The sequence below is a fragment of the Bactrocera dorsalis genome, chromosome 1, assembly GCF_023373825.1.
Source record: "Bactrocera dorsalis isolate Fly_Bdor chromosome 1, ASM2337382v1, whole genome shotgun sequence".
NCBI lineage: Eukaryota > Metazoa > Arthropoda > Insecta > Diptera > Tephritidae > Bactrocera > Bactrocera dorsalis.
In genome coordinates, this window is record NC_064303.1 from 64542539 (window position 1) to 64558806 (window position 16268).

A 16268-nucleotide genomic window follows, 5' to 3' on the forward strand; every position below is an offset into this window, starting at 1 on the left:
TGTTCGTCGAGAGAGGACTTTACTTTTCAATTGCCTACTCAGTCCGAAGTAGCACCTGTTGGCAAGAGTAATCCTGCGTTGGATCAGGATCATATATGGTTGTCAAATATCTCCCTTCCGCCTTTTTGTTTTTTGAATTTCGTGGCTATGCATAAAGCGTTACAGAGCTCGTATCTGGAAATACTATACAGCTTTGAAAGGTCTTGACATAACCTACAAAACGACGCTATGCATGATTAGTTCCTATATTGCGTCCAACAGTTATAGACGTGTAAACATGGAATTAACCAACGCCGAAATTCGCGATATATTAAAGTTTTCCTTCGTTAAAGGCAAATCCGCTAGAGAAACAACACCATGGATAAGCCACCAGCAGAAGGCCTGTGACGACGAGTACCGATAAAATCTTGGAAAACATCGAGTTAGACCGGTATGTGGCATCCCGTGACATCGCCCAGAAATGGACCATTTTAAACCATCTGCAGAAAGCTGGATACACAATAAAGCTTAATGTTTGGGTGCCGCATGATTTGATGCAAAAAAAATCTTCTGGACCGAATCAACACCTGCGATATGCTGCTGAAACGGAACGAACTCGACCCATTTTTGAAGCATATCGTGACTGGCGATGATAAAATACGACAATATCAAGCGAAAACGGTCGTGGTCAGAGGCCGATGAATCGTTCCAAACAGTGGCCGAGCCGGGATTGACAGCCAGGAAGGTTTTACTGTGTGTTTGGTGTAATTGGAAGGGAATCATACACAATGAACTGCTCCCATATAGGCAGAGGATTAATTCTACCATCTACTGCAAACAACTGGAGCGCTTGAAGCAGGCGATCGACCAGAAGCGTCCAGAATTGGCCAAAAGGAAAGGAGTAGTGTTCCACCAGGACAACGCCAGACCACACACTTCGTTAAGGACTCGTCAGAAGCTGCGGGAGCTCTGATGGGAGGTTTTATCGTATCCACCTTATAGCCTGGATATAGCGCCAAATGATTACCACCTGTTCCTGTCCATGGCGAACGCACTTGTTGATGTAAAGTTGAACTCAAAAGAGGCTTGTGAAAAGTGGCTGTCCCAGTTCTTCGCAAATAAGAAGGGGGGGCTTCTACGACGGGGTATTCTGAAGTTGCCGTCTAGATAAAAACAGATTAAACGGCGCATATTTGAACTACATCCGATCACTGTAAAATTTTTTATGAAGCATTGAATAAAGAGCAAAAAAGCGGTAGAGAGATATTTGACAACCTAATATAACTGATATGGTTTCGATGTTTGCGAAAACCACACCATACTATTTTTTTTGGTCGACCGTCTGAGTTGCGCACGCGAATCACATTGTCGAAGTCGCAGATCAGTGACCTTTTCTCGGCCCTCGAAAAAAGCCTGGTGCATCCGAAACTTCTTGCCAAAACAACATCCGAGTGAGCCTGCTAGATCATATCAAACGTCCGTCTCATATTTACCGAGTTTCTTACAGAATTTAAGCGCTTACTTTGCTCTAACGAACGCTTCATTTGCGGCTTGTACCATTCACAGAATCACGTCGCTCGAAAATGTTTGTCCTGACTCTCCAAGGACTCGGAGACAACTGATCAGCCGTTCGTTCGTTAGCTAGGAACATCCGCTACCGAATCCAGTCCGCTCCGAAGTACAGCCGTGGAGGAAGAAAATGAGTACTATTACTAGGAACTACGGGAAAATATATATAATTTTTGGACAAACACTGTAGTAATTTTATCAAGGAGTGGGTAATTAATATAAATAGTGTAAGACTGTTGTAACAAAACACTGATCGTAACAAAATATAACTGTAAGCTGCCTTTCAAAGCAAAGGATACAGTAATTTCAGAACATAGGAATAATATTCTTCTTTTGCAATATTTCCTTTAAATTGGTCTTTCTTGGGTGGATTTCCAGGGCTTACCACGACTGGAAAACTCTATCAATCAATTATAACAATTTAAACAACAGTTTAGAAATTAACTTTTTAAATAAAACACATTTAATTACTTTTGCAAATATATTTTTCTGAAAATTTTGAAAATACACGCATGCCCCCTCCCAATGTGTTTCCCACTTGAGATTTTTAAACAGACCGGCTACTTTAAAAAACTCTAAAGTTAGGACGTTTTTAGAATGATTATATTTTTTAAATTAGAATTTCGGATTAAAGGTATGTATTTGTAACGAATTTTTCAATAGGGACGCTACAAAAGTAGACCAACAGAGGCAACAAAGGACGCCATCTTTTTCCCCGCTCTTTTGATATTTCTCTTCAGTAAGGTTTGTCATTTCATCATGGAAAAATACACGATCTAAAAACGAGTCGAAATTATTTAAATTGACTACCGAAATGCGGAGTCAGTGGCCTCAACTTTAAGAGCGCCACGTCCAATTTATGGCCGTTATAATGCTGATGTCAGATCAACAATAGAGTATAGTGCAGAAATTTGAATTCACAGGCACAGTACAAAATGTACACATGCCAGCGAGACAACAAAGTGCCCGTAGTGTCCGCAATATTGCTGCCGGCAGCGCATCAATTGAGGAAGACTCAAATAATCGTTGTGGCGAATTTTACGAAAAGATCTTTGCCTACATCCTTACAAATTAACGCAAGAACTGAAGCCGCTTGACCGCCAGAATCGTCATATGTTCGTGTATTGGGCTGAGCAACTACTTAAAATTGATACGGATTTTCATCGAAAAATCATCTTAAGCGATGAGGCTAATTTCTGACTGAATGGCTTTGTCAATCAGCAAAGTATGTGACATTGGTGTGACAACAATCTACACGTACTCCAGGAGTCACCATTGCATCCCATCAAAATTACGGTTTGGTGCGGTTTATGGCCCGGAAGCGTCATTGGGCCGTACTTCTTCCGTGATGATCAAGACCGGCAGGAATAAAGAATATCATTAATCTCCCAAACCGTTTTTGTTCAATTAAAAAAAAATTGTAGCGCTCTTATTGAATATATAGGAATTTTTATTGTTGTAAATATTTTCTTGTGATATTGTTTTGGTTGATTTTATTCTATATCTATTTAACTGTGAATACTTATCGTATAGATTTTTAGCTTTTATGCAAATACATTTCTAATGTGTGAACCGAGCACCCACAAATAACTTCGGTAAAGCGCCTTTTGCGTACCTCATAGGTGTTGTGTAAAATGCAAATTGGGTGTTTTATTTAAAATGCCCACAAAATAGTTTTTTTTTTCCTGATCTGGCAACAATACAAAATGTCTTCACAAATGATAATTTTGAAACGCTCTCACACTGGAATAAAAGGTACACACCTTTGGACAGAAATAATTTGGCCAAATTCGTTCAAATAGGTTCCGAATATAGATTTTCATCTAAAATTAACGGTACCATGTCCATCATCGTAAGTTGACTCCGGCTTCTATGAAACATTACCGTACTTTCTTGGGTGTAAAGTTTTATATATCTGAAGTATTTATCTATGGATTCATCGTCCTTTTATTAGTTTTTAACAAAACTGTTATATGGGGTTATAATATGATTTCATCCATTTTCGAACCGTCGGGTCGGCAAAGGTTCTTAAAGGATTTGGCCTTAGCGAGTTTGGTTATTTTGGCTGACATCAACGCCCCCATGCGATGGACGGAACAAGGACTAAGACGAGAAGGTCCTTGTGGTATTTTCCACAGTGGCCATATAAAGGAGCGTAAATTTTGAGGTGGGTTTCGTGGTGGGAGAGCGACGTAACCGAGTCCTGGCGTTCAGCCCGGTGGATGGTCGTCTAGCCACAATCCACATCCGCACGCCACAATATCAAAATCGTGCTTGGTGACTTTAACGCCAGGGTGGGCAAAGAAGGTGCCTTTGGCACAAAGGTCGGTACACTCAACCTACATGAAGAAACACTCCCAAAAGGGTTAAGGTTGATCGACTTCTCCGGGGCCCGAAATTTGATTATCTATAATACCAGATTCCAGCATAGAAAATTTCATCAATCTACCTTGATGCCTTCGGATCGAAAAGCCAACAACCATACCTATCATGTTGTGATAGAAGGAAGACACGTCTCCAATGCTTTAGACGTGCGTACGCCCCGAGGTCCTAGTACTGACTTGGACCATTATCTTGCTGCACCGGAGATGCGCACCCGCCTCAAAAAACTCACGTCAACAAACAGAAGGAAGTTTCGATGCCGAGAAGCTGCAATTATAACAGACTTTCTGCTCTAATTGCACTTCTGCTCTCTGAAAGCGATCATCAGCAACTCAGTATAAGAGAACTGTGGGAAGGCATGTCAAGCTCCTTACGTACGCATACGAAACCAATAGTCTTTGGAAATAGCAAAAGAACAGCTGGTACCATGAGGAGTGTCGTGTCGCAGTGGAGATGGATGCGGGATGGAATACATAAAGAGAGTTAGAGAGGAAGCGAGATTGCAGAAAAAAGAGAGAGGCTGAAATGCGTGAGTATGAAGAGCTTGACAAGCTGGCTGATAGGGAGAATGCTCGAAAACTCTACAAAAAGATGCGGCGACTAACATAAGGTTTAAAGACTGGAGCATACTCTTGTTAAACCCCAGAGGTGATCTAGTAACCGATGCCTAGAGCATACTAAATTACGGAAGGAAAACTTCTCCAGCCTGCTGAAGGGTAGCGAAAGCATAACGCCAGGAGAAGGCGAACCCGATTCCCTAATCGATGACGATGGAGCTGACGTTCCATTGCCCGACCATGAAGGAATTGGAATAGCAATTACCCGTCTGAAGAACAACAAAGCGACGAGGGCTTATCAGTTTATTATATAGAATATGGTTGGATGAAGCATGGCCAACGATTTGAATCTAAATTAGTACTCACCGATTCAAACGGGGTTAGATCGTTTTAGTCTATGCTCCTTCTCTCCCCATACGACCGCGATTATCGCAAGGTACAGAGCCGCAACAAAATCCTCAAGTCGCTAGCCGGCAGCACATGGGGAAAAGACAAAGAAACGTTGCTGGCAACTTACAAGGCGTCGACTATGTCGACGACATCGAACAGTACGCCGACCAGACTTCGGACGCAACAAACTTTCGACAGGCACTGACCGCCATTCACAGTGGAGCCATCAACACTTTCACCGACTCCCTTCCCGTGAATGGCGTTCTTGGAGTCAAACCACCACCTATTGCAGACGAAGAGCTCTAGTTGCCGCGAGTGACCCTAGCGCAACTTCGTTCTGGATACTGTAGCAGGTTAAACTCCTACATATACAGAATCGACCCCGACATACCTAATATATGTCCTGCATGCAACGAGTTCCCGCATGACACTGGCCACCTCTTTGCATGCCCCACAAACCCTGCCCATCTAACACCTTCCTCCCTTTGGTCCGACCCCGTCGAAACAGCACGTTTCTTGGGCCTACCGTTAGATGACCTCGACGACAACGCAAACAACGCTTACCATACTAACGGGGATTAGCTAACCGTTAATAACAACATCAACATTTGAATCTAAAGATGCTCAGCCCAATTCACAAAAAGGGGAACGCTTATATCGACCGGAATTTCATTTTAAAGCCTCAACAATTCGGAAAGAAAATGGTTCTATGCCGCTATGTCTGCATTTGGGTTTCGCCGCAAAACGAATACGACTGTGTGAACTTGCGACGAGCAATACCAATAGCTACACCAGAAGAAGAAGGACCTCTCAGATTCATCGATACCAAACGAGCTTTCAGACAAGACGACTCTCTATCATGCGACTTCTTCAATCTACTGCTGGAAAAAATAATTCGAACTGCAGAGCTAAATAGAAAAGATACAATCTTCTAAAAGAATGTGCAACTGTGTGAAAATGGCAATAGTCCGAAAACCCCCATTTACGAACTCACTTTTTTGTCGAAGAATACGTGTACGAAGTTTCATTACGATATCTCAATTTTTACTGTTCTATCATCTAAAGCTCCACTTTTACTAAGCCAAAGCCAACAGTCGAATTGTTTGTTTTTTAGGGTTGACAATACTTTACTAAATAAATGGTGGCAAACTTAAATAATGTGTTAATTTTTGATCAACCTGTATTTAATTCCAACCTTGCATTAATTTTGGAACCCCATTTATATACAACCTTAATTTTAACTTAATAATTTTTAGATTATACAAACAACCATTAGGTGAACAAAACTTTTACTAAGAGAATCCAATCCTACTGACAAAAAGAATTAACTCTTAATATTAAATCCATTTACAGTTCAAAGTGGGCAACCGCCGTGTAAACACGTCCCGTGACCTTTTCACGCGTTCTTTTCCTCTTTGCGATCGACTACGATAGTCTAGCTGTTTCATTTACCGCTGCTCCTTAAAGTTGTAGTTGTTAGTTTATTAGTGTAAACATAAAAAAAAAAAAAAACTCAGTCCCGTAGTTATCATTCGACACCATGAACGGGGCTGACCCCCCCGAAAGCAATAGGTTTCGGTTACTCGATCCCGATTTGCAACGTCCCAACAAACGACCAAAATTCAGTGACTTTGTACCACTTCCTGCGCCAAAACAAAATGACGACCATATCCCTCGGTTCTTAGTGGCAAGTGCCATCGGGCCAATTGCAGATGACAAAATCCGTCCATTATCATCATATAATGTCTTTCAAATCGAAAGGGGTTTAAAACACATTTGCAGCGATAACACCGTTGTAACGGAATTAAGATCCGGTGACCTCCTCCTAAAAGTCGAAAATGCGAAATCGACCGAAAAGTATATTAAAGCAACTCACATAGGCATTATACCTGTAATATTACCTCTCACAAAGGTCTTAACACCACGCAAGGCAGAATATTTTCCAGAAACCTAATCAATCTCTCCGAAGAAGAATTAGTAGAAGGGCTAGGAAACCAAAAAGTGATCGAAGTCAAAAAAATCATGCGAAAAGATGGTGACGCACTAATCTCTACTGGTGCTGCAATTGTGACATTCGACCTAATCCGTAGACCAGAAATCCTTAAATTAGGATGGGAAAGGGTTCGTGTGCAAGAATTTATCCCAAATCCGATGCGGTGCAAATGCTGTCAAAGACTCGGTCATACCAAAAATAGATGTCGAAATATTGAGCTATGTAGCCAGTGTGCAACCTCTCCGCCACATAATCCATGCCCAAGAACATTCTGCATAAACTGTCAAATTGAAACCCATCCATCCAATGACCCTGGCTGTCCCACTTTCCTTAAATACAAGTCAGTAAATAAAATAAAAATAGAGCGCCGATGCACAATTAGAGATGCATGGAAAATTTTCAACAGCGACCCCAACACACATCAAATGCAACCCCCTCTAAAAAAAATAAGGGCGCCGTCCTTCGCACAAATTGTAAAAAACACCAGCAGTATAACGACCGAACCAACAACTGTAAGCACAGCACACGACTTGCAAACAACTCCAGCAAACAAACCCCATGTAAAAACTACAAACAATAACCCACAAGCAAATAACGGAGCATCCAAGAAAACATATTACAAACATACTAAATCAATCACACAAACAACTTCAACTATATCCAAACCTCAGCAGAAATACAGCACATCAACATCCCCAGTAAGACAACAAACAGCAATCAACGTCAGCACACCAGAAATAGCAACTACAAGTAGAAATGCAGAAAAAAATTCCAGCCCACCCACCCCTACATACCCCAGCCCAATTATCAGTGATACCGAGATGTCACCTTTCAGCCAATTACACGCAAAATTCCCCGATCTTAACGTCCTCATAACACCAAATACATATAAAACAACATTACCGTCACACAAGTCAACCAACATAGATAAGTCGTAAATATAAATATCCTTATACTAACCCTTTAATTCATATACTAACACACATATTATATAACAAATGTTACCATTATTACAGTGGAACATAAACGGGTATCACAATAACTACATTGAACTTGAAATCCTAATAAAGATGTATAAACCCTCCATTATACTTCTTAACGAAACTCACCTTGCCCACAATTCCTCTGCCCCCACCCCCAAATCCTACGTAGGGCACTTCCACAACCTACCTCACATAATCTCAAACAAACAAGGAATAGCTATTCTGGTTAAGAGAAACCTTCCCCACCAGCCCCTTCCTACCCAATCCAATATATCCTCACTATCCATAGAACTTCAAACCCCCATCAGGATCACCATAACTTGCGCTTACTCCCCGCCAAGTCAATTAATAACAACAGCTGACTTTTACAATCTTTTCCCCTCCCTTCCCCAACCCTTCATCCTTGCAGGCGACTTTAACGCTTGGAGTCCGCTCTGGGGATCTGCCTCCTATAATCAGAGAGGACATTCTATAGAAAATGCCATCCTAACCTCCAACTGCATCGTACTAAACGACGGCTCCCCCACCCACTTCTCTACCCACTCAACCTTTACCCATATTGACCTTACGCTTTCCTCTCCCTCCCTTTCCAACAACTCATCATCACCTTATATATGACCTTCACGGCAGCGATCACTTCCCGATCCTCATCAAAATTCTCACATCCCGACCCACCATTCCCTTCTCTCCCAGGATCAAATTTAAAACAGATAGAGCGGATTGGAACAAATTCGAAAGCGCATGCGAGTTCTATTCCAAATCCTTCCCAACATCCTCCAACATCAACCAAGAAACCTCCAATATCCATAAAGCAATCCGCTGTGCATCCAACGTCTCTATCCCTCTGTCCTCAACCAAACCAGTAAAGCCAGCCCCCCTATGGTGGAACAACGAAATTGCGGCCCTTAGGCAAGCCAAACAACAAGCCTGGCACAACTTCAAACGCAACCGGTCCACCACAACTCTCATTCAATTCAAAAAGCTGAACGCGCAATTTCGCCGGAAAATCAAAGATGCTAAGCTCGACTGTTTTCAAAAATTCACTAGCAGCATCAGTGCGTCATCCGACCCTAAAAAAATCTGGGCTGACATAAAAACACTCACCGGTTTACCCTCTAATCCCCAAATCTACTCCCTTAACACCTCTCATGGCAATCTTCTATATCCCCAGGATATAGCTCAAGAATTCGCCAGTCACTTCTCCAACGCCTCGTCAGACCAAACCTTCCCCCCCGAATTTATCGCCTCTAAACGCCCACAAATCCTCCAACACCGTATCACACCAACCATCTCATTCAGCCAAACTTTTAGAAGCCGACATATCTCTTTACGAACTCCAACTCGCCCTGTCCGCAGTAAAAGGCCAGACACCCGGCATCGACAAAATATCTTATCCCATAATTAAGCATCTCCCCAGATTACTCCTTCACCGTCTCATTAAGCATTACAACAATATCCTCAACACAGGTCACTACCCACACGCGTGGAAAACCTGCGCTATAATACCCCTCTTAAAACCTGGCAAATCCCCTTGCGAAGTTAACAGCTATCGACCAATTTCCCTTCTTCCCTGTCTAGGTAAACTAATGGAGAAGATAATTGCTACCAGACTAACCTGGTACGCCCACTCAAACCAACTTATCCACCACAACCAAGTAGCCTTCAAGAAGGGACAAGGCACCACAGATGCCCTACTACACCTTGATCATTTCATCTCAAACGCGCTCTCCAGCAAAAACCATGTTTCCCTCCTTTCCCTCGACTTTCAAAAAGCATTTGATCGGATTGGAACTCCGGTAGTACTAAGACAACTCGACAAATGGAAGATCGGCCCCAAAATGTACAATTTTATAAAATCATTTCTCTCAAACCGAAAACTAAGTGTACTTATATCCAACACCCGCTCTTCCATTTTTCCACTCGATAATGGCACCCCGCAGGGCTCCCCCTTATCAGTCATCTTGTTCATTATAGCCTTCAATGAAATTAGCGACATCTTTAACAAGTTCCCAAACATCGAACACCAAATATACGCAGACGACGTTTTGTTGTTTTCCAAATCCAATGATCAAACAGAAGTCATGAGGACCTTTTCCAAAATCCTACGCCTATTATCCACATGGTCCCTCTCCTCAGGCCCCTCAATTTGTCCCAATAAAACCAAAATGCTCCATATATGCAAAAAACGATCCTGCAATTCTCCTTCATTTACCTTCAATTGTGTAAATATTGTATGTACAGATAATCTTAAGTTTCTCGGTATTGTATTCGATCCCAAATATTCCTTTCAACAGCACTGCAAATATGTTAAGGAAAGACTTTATGTTAAGTTAAACATTATTAAGTATTTATCAAGCAAACGCTCGCTAATTAGTTCGGCTCTGTTGATTAACGTGACAAACGCTCTCATCTTATCAACCATCAACTACGGCATAGAAATCTATGGATTACACGCTAAACAAAATTTAAAGATGATCGCTGCTCCCTACCACGCCGCAGTGCGAAGATCCATACGCGCATTTCCAACGTCACCCATAAAAAACATTCTGGCCGAATCGGGCTTGCCGGCTCTTCACGACAACATGGAAGACAAAATATTCAGGCTCTATTCAAAGCTCACTCTGAGCCCCAATCCTCTTATCCACAAAGACTTCCAATCTGCCGCTTCACGGGTATCCACTCCTAAACAACCCTCTTCAATACACACCTGCTTCTTATTCGCGAATCAGGTTGAACTGCCGATCAAGCTGCACATTCCGCGGTACACTCATCACCCCCCCTGGGCGCCCAGCAAAACATCCTTCATTAATGACCTAGCCTCCTTGCGGAAAGATAGCACACCAAACACCGTTTATAAAGCCAAGTTTTCCGAAACAATCGCACATTATAAATCCAACGGCTGGCAATTGATTTTCACGGATGGATCGAAGGCCTCACACACCTCCTATGCTGTGATAAAGGAAAATCGAGAAGTTGTCGCGTACGGCCTCCTTTTTTCATTCTGCTCTATTTTCACCGCCGAAGCAACCGCTATATTCCACGCTGTTCAATACTCTGCCAAAAACAAGGGTAAACATATAATATGCACCGATAGTATGTCATGTTTCCAAGCTATACAAAACCACAACAAATCAGGCAGTATCATCAAAAATATAAAAAACATACTTATTTCCCTTCCGCGCAAGATCAAAATCATGTGGATACCTGGACACTCCGGCATAAAGGGCAACACACTTGCAGATACCATCGCCAAAGATATTTCCATCACACCAACAATCACATCCGAAGTCATTCTACCTAGCGACATATACCGACTAATTCATAGTCAGAGGCAAACAAAGTTATTACGTGAATGGGCGGATTATAATCACCATTATTCGGACATTAACCCAACCGAACAAAACCCGTATACACAACATCGATACCTACCAACCACATCACCCCCTACACACGTCTCCGAATTGGGCACACCATAATTACCAACGCGCACTTATTACAGGGCATTACATCCAACACCTGCCCCTTCTGTCAAGCAACAGTCAGCGTGCAACACCTACTGGCATCCTGCCCAGAACTTGCCTCTCAAAGACTTCATCATTTCGACAACAAGGACCCTCTCCTATTGTTAATGGACGCCACAGAAGAAAATATCAGCAAAATTTACAAATTTCTAAAGGACACAGACCTACTCCGTCGTATCTGACCCAACCAGCCGGCCGAAAGCCTCTGCTGCTAGCGCTGCGTTTGCTTTAGTTTACACAATAATTAATTATTATGTAAGCTTTGTATAAATAAATAAATAAAATAAATAAATAAATCCATTTATAGACACGAATGGTCGCTTCAGGCGAATGGTCGTCTTGCTAATTCAAGACTAAGTTATAGCGAACGCCATCCCATAATTATGCCTGAGAGGTGTCCATTTGCCACCTTATTTATCAGATATATCCACATACTAATGCTCCACGCTGAACATCGCCTCATGCAACATATGGTCCGCCAAGAGTTATACATACGCCGACTTAAGCCCCAAATAAAGAAGTGCATTTTCATGTGCAAGGTCTGCACTATATATAAGCAGAAAATACGATCGCAGATTATGGCACTTCCACTTGAACGCTGCAATATTTCTCTGCCTTTCACCACTACAGGCGTCGCTTTTGCTGGACCTTTTCAGATAAAGGCGTCTATGCTAAGGTCTCCCACACTAATGAAAGGCTTCGTAGCTGTCTTTGTCTGTTTTACGACAAAAGCAGTGCACCTCGAGCTATGTACTAATCTGACAAAAGAGCTTTTCTCAATGAAAAAAACTTTATCATGGCTCAAAGAGCCACAGAAAAACAGTTTGTGGACTGGCTCCCCAAGGCATGAATTGGCAATCCATCCCCCCAAGAGCTGCTCATATGGGTGTTTTCTGGAAATCAGCTGTAAAAAGCTTCAAATCCCACTTAAAAAAAGTAGCTGGAAACTACAAATTTAATTACGAAGAATTTACGACACCATTAATTCGCATTGAAGCCGTTTTCAATTTACGGCCACTCCGCTAACCCCAGGGCACTTTCTCAAAGGGGCACCCATTCTGGTCACACTTGAGCCAGGCGTGGAGTCGCTATCCTTATTAAATCGATGGGAGAGAATTAAAATTCTTTATCATAATTTAGCTGCAGATGGAAAGAAGACTATTTAAAGGAACCTACACAAAAGGTATCGATGGAAAACATCAGAAAATGCGCCAAAGCTTGGAAATTGTGTACTTATTAACGATGATTGTCTCTCACGTACCAACTGGCGACTTGGCCGTATAGAAAAGCTCCATTATGGCTCAGACGGTCACATCCGGGTAGTTGATCTCCGTACTCAAAACGGAATACTAACCAGACCGCTGGTTAAATTATGCTTTCTACCAACCGAGAGTTATAGCGAAAATCCGATACTAAATAATCCGAACATAATACCGAAATAAAAATGAAAATCAATTCAAATAAATCAATAAAACCGCAACCCGCAACAGACCGTTAAGAATAACAATCAAAATTACAGAAATTGTCAGTCAATACGACGAGCCGGTCATGCCACATAACGTGGCACAATCGCCCATTCTACATTTTTATATAGTACCATGTACTTATATTCAAATACCATTTTTTACTCAAAATCAAGGTAGACGTGGACATGCCCACCATACCAACACCAACTGTTCGGTCGGCAACCAACGCTACTGCATCGACTACCGATTCTGGTAGTGGCTCGCGAGCAGCCCCATCAACGACATCCGCCCAAGCCGCCGATTTGTGACACACACCGGCAGACCACACCACACGCTGCTTCACACGACCCCACTACGCGATGTATGTCGGCCAGCCGCCTCAAGCACGAGTAGGCCAAGGCAAACAAACCGGGGAGTACGACGTCGAACCACTGCAGTCTGAGCCCCATCAATGGCATCCGCATCGCGTTGCAACAACCAGGCATCGTCCGAAAGGGCCACGGCATCGCCCCGCTACTGAACAGCAACGTAGTGGCATCATTTCAACAACAAGAGCGACTGCTAGGCTGAATATTCGCCTAGGGGGGCCGGAATGGCTACAAGAGATAAGTCTTCCCCATAAGGCCACTATCTTAACACTCCAATACACCACACACACAGATCCCACATACCAGAGGACCCACACATCAACACCACCCACACGCGAGAGCATCAGTATAGTTCCGCATATTTTTTTAAATTGAAAATCGAAATTAAAAATCGAATAAAAATTAATTGTAATTACCCTCATTTTCTATATTTGTAAAGATTGAAAACCAACGTTAAAAGATCTAATTAAATCCACATTGAATTACCCTTATAAGTTAACCGGGTGTTTTATTTAAGGAAGTGGAAGTGGTAAGTGTCACAAGGGTAAAAGTGAAGTGGGCACCTACTCAAACACCTGTGACAGCGTCTCCTCGACACCAGAAGCAGCTAGACTGCACAAGGCGTTGTCAAGAGGGAAGACGGACACGGTATTATCCATCAAAAGACAGGACGGGCACTATTCGACCAGTGCGGAGAAGAGGGCAGAGACACTCCTACAAGCGCACTTTCCGGAGACGGTTCAGGCGGCTGACCAAACTCCACCATTGGTCGCAAGCAGATCAGATCGCCTGGACTGCCTGACTACAAGGAATCTTTTCACTGCAGACTCAATCAGATGGGCACTGGCATCCTTCTCGAACTATAAGTCAGCAGGAGCGGATGGCATCTTTTGCAGAAAGGTATACAAGTTCTCTCGCCACACCTGTTAGGGCTGATGAGAGATAGCCTGGCGATGCCGTATATCCCAGAACCATGGAAAATTGCGAATCTTCATCCCCAAGGTAGGTAGGAGATACTACTCGTTGGCCAAATCATTCCGGCCTATTAGTCTCACATCTTTCATTTATAAAGGGATTGAAAAGATAGACAACCTCATAAGAACGGAAGCGCTGAAAATCGCACCCCTACATGCCAGACAGCACGCGTACAGAGCAGGCAGATCCACTAACACTGCTTTGTAACAACTCACATCTGAACTATAGGCGAGGATTCGATGCGGCGATGATAATGCGTCTCACGCTAGCGTGATCAAAGCACTAGAGGAAAGGAACGTAACGTAGTCTGCAGATGGTTAGAAGCCTTACTGCGTACTAAGGTAGCGGAAACAACTGTGGGGGAGATTCGTCTTAGCACTTCAAGGGGCTGCCCACAGGGTGGAGTACTATGCCTCCTGCTATGGATCCTGGTAGTACTCCTTGAATTGCTCACTAGCAATGGAATTCGCTGCCAGGGGTACGCGGACGACATTGTCATAATGGCGCGGGGCAAGTTTGAGAACACTTTCTGCGACATTGGATAGCGGAGATGTTGAAAGACATCCTTGGCCTCACATTCGACTCATCCTTACAGTAGAGTAGGCATTTGGACTTAACGCTGTTCAAATGCACCAAGCCACTCATGATATGCAGACGCCTGACCAGCAGATCCTGGGGATGCAAGCCAGGTATCATTAGATGGCTGTATACCATGATTGTAAGGTTTATTGTAACCTATGGAGCGGTTGCTTGGACTGCCAAGGCAACGCAGTCTGCGAAGTATCTTTTAGGCAGAAGTTTTTGCTATAAGTCAGTGCATAGAAATAAACCTCCACCGCAACTATCGCAACCAGAGCATCGCCATTCTTAGCGATACTAAAAGCTATTTTAGCATATGAGGTCAAATCGCTTTTAGTACAGGAATGCATAAGGCCTATCTTTGTGCAACCGGGTACATCTAATCTGGGTGCCGGGGCATAAAGGGGTAGCCGACGAACTAGCCCGGTCTGCGGCAGCATCCAAGCAACCATGCATTGTGGTGGGGTCCCATACTCTTAAAGAGCTGCGCCGTACGAAGGAGAAAGTGGGGAGAGATCAGGACTGGCAGCAGGAATGCGCCATGCCAAACTGCTTCTAGGAGGGTACAACCTCTCTAGGTTCAAAGAACTAATTAACCTACCCCGTGACAAATTCCGCCTCGAATCATCCAGATGGAAAAGGGAAATAGTAAATGTATTCGGCAATACTCAGCTTTAATTTGAAGTCGATTGATTAATTTCGCGTTGAGTTATGATGTCATCAATTTTGAAAATGTTGTCGTGTCTGCCATCCAAAAACTATTCAAGATACGACCTTGTCAAATTTCACAGGATATTTTTGGAAATATAAACTATCGAAAAAGCAAATAAAAAAATTAAAACTTAAACACCATTCTTTAACTGGAACTGCTGAGAATTATCAGCAAGCAACATCAATTTGCGTGCAGACAAAGCAAAGTGACATTACTGTGTTCACTAGGGTGTGTCATTCAGAGGCAACCTTTTTTTTCAACTGAAAAACAGGCTCAAAACTTTCGAAAATGTGTAAAAACAAGTAAGGAAGGGCTAAGTTCGGGTGTCACCGAACACTTTATACTCTCGCATGCTAAGGTGATAATCGAGATTTCATTATCCGTCATTTACATATTTTTTTTTATTTTGGTTCCTAATGTATATACATACTCGTATTATACAGAGAAGGCATCAGATGGATTTCAAAATAGCGTTATATTGGAAGAAGGCGTGGTTGTGAACCGATTTCGCCCATATTTCGTACATGTCATCAGGGTGTTAAAAAAATATTATAAACCGAATTTCACTGAAATCGGTCGAGTAGCTCCTGAGATATGGTTTTTGGTCCATAAGTGGGCGACGCCACGCCCATTTTCAATTTTTAAAAAAAGACTGGGTACAGCTTCCTTCTGCCATTCCTTCCGTAAAATTTAGTGTTTCTGACGTTTTTTGTTAGTCGATTAAGGCACTTTTAGTGATTTTCAACATAACCTTTGTATGGGAGGTGGGCGTGGTTATTATCCGATTTCTTCCA

General features: G+C 42.7%; 1 protein-coding gene across 10 annotated transcripts in view; it reads right to left on the reverse strand.

Annotated features, from left to right (window-relative positions):
• The window catches only part of LOC105225932 (lysosomal thioesterase PPT2 homolog), a 183209-nt gene that overhangs the window by 151991 nt on the left and 14950 nt on the right, over positions 1 to 16268 (reverse strand). The gene's annotated exons all lie outside the window — the stretch shown is intronic.